General features: G+C 35.8%; 1 pseudogene; it reads right to left on the minus strand.

The window, feature by feature from the left end:
- Positions 1-188: 188 nt before the first annotated feature.
- On the minus strand, positions 189-490 carry LOC115274380 (annotated as a pseudogene).
- Between the last annotated feature and the right edge of the window lie 1,346 nt (positions 491-1,836).

Genomic DNA, 1,836 nt, shown 5'->3' on the forward strand with positions numbered 1-1,836 from the left:
GTTGAGCATCTTTTCATGCTCCTGTTGGCCTTCTGTGTGTCTTCACTGGAAAAATGAATATGCAGATCTTCCCCCCATTTTTTAATCAGATGGTTTGTTTGTATTTTTATTTTTAAATATCGTATTCTTCATTCACTAATGCTGATTTGATATTCATTCACATACAACTTTTTTCTCACATTCACAACTCAGCAGATTACTGAGTCCAAAGGACTGGTGTCATTGCTATATGAAGCAGGCTGTATTAGTGTTTCAATTGTTTCTTCCAACCCATTTCTTCTTTTTTACTCTAAAAAATCTTCGTTATGTTGTATGATAGACAGATCCATAAGAAGATGGAAGAGCCCAAGGTCAATCCAACTTTCAGCCAGTCAGATCTGTCATGTGGCAGCAGCTGAACATAGAACTTTAATGGTCCTAAAGAGCCATTTAAGAGCCTCGCTGGGTCCAGCAGCTTGGAGATGAGGTGCAGCAGCACACGTGGCGCCATCTTCCTGGGCTGGGCTCCCTGTTTCTTCTTTGCTATTGAGTATTTTGTATACTTTGGACATTTACCACTTCTCAGATATATGAATTTCAAATACTCTCTGCCATTCAGCAGGCTGCCTTTCCGTTTTACTGATGGGTTCCTGAGCCATGCAGAAATTTTTAGTTTGATGTAGACCCTGCTTATTCTTGCTTTGGTTCTCTTGCTTTTGATGTCAAATCCTAAAAAGCATTGCCAAGACCAATATGTTTTCTTCTAGAAGTTTTATGGCTTCAGGTCTTACATTCAAGTCCTTAATCCATTTGGAGTTACTTTTTGCCTGTGGTGTAAGATAGTGGTCCCATTTCCTTCTTTTGCATGTGGCTGTCCAATTTACTGAACACCATTTACTGAAAAGACTATTCTTTCCTTATTGTATAATCTTGCCTCTTTTGTTGTAAACTAATTATGTATATATATGTCGATTTGTTTCTGGGCTGTCTATTCTGTCCCATTGATTGGTGTGTGTTTTTATACCAATAGCATTTTTTTTATTTTCATAACTTTGTAATATAGTTTGAAATCAGGGAGCATGTTGCCAACAGCTTTGCTTTCCTTTCCCAAGGTTGCTTTGGGTATTAGGGGTCTTTTGTGATTCCATACAAATTTCACAATTGTTTGTTCTATTTCTCTATAAACTGACATTGGAATTTTGACAGAGATTGTACTGATCCACAGATGAATGTGGGTATGCGGAAATTTTAACAGCATTTATTCTTCCAATCAGAGAAGAGCCTATCTTTCCATTTATGTGTGCCTTCTTTAATTTCTTTCAGCAATGTTGTATAAATCTCCATGTGCAAGTATTTCACCTCTTTGGTTAAATTTATTCTTAGGTACTTTATTCTTATGGATTCAATAGTAAATGGGATTGTATTCTTAATTTTTTTCTGATAGTTTGTTATTCATATTAAGAAATGCAACCAATTGTTGCATATTGACTCAATATCCTGTTGAATTCATTGATTAGTTATAACAGATTTTTTCTTATAAATAACTTATTGAAATACAATGCCATACAATAAATTAAACATATTTAAAATGCAACAATTTCTGAGGGCTCCTGGGATGCTCAGTCAGCTAAGTAACCAGCACTTGATTTTGGCTTTTTCTGATCTCACAGTTATGGGATCAAGCCCCACATTGGGCTCTATGCTGACAGCATAGAGCCTACCTGAAATCTTCTGTCTCCCTCCCTCTCTCTCTCTCTCTGTCCTTCCCCTGATCTCTCTATCTATCTTTCAAACTAAATATATAAACATTTTTAGCATAAATAATAATAATATGCAAAATTTTCCAAATTAACGGAA

This window comes from Suricata suricatta, chromosome 12, assembly GCF_006229205.1.
Source record: "Suricata suricatta isolate VVHF042 chromosome 12, meerkat_22Aug2017_6uvM2_HiC, whole genome shotgun sequence".
Classification (NCBI taxonomy): domain Eukaryota; kingdom Metazoa; phylum Chordata; class Mammalia; order Carnivora; family Herpestidae; genus Suricata; species Suricata suricatta.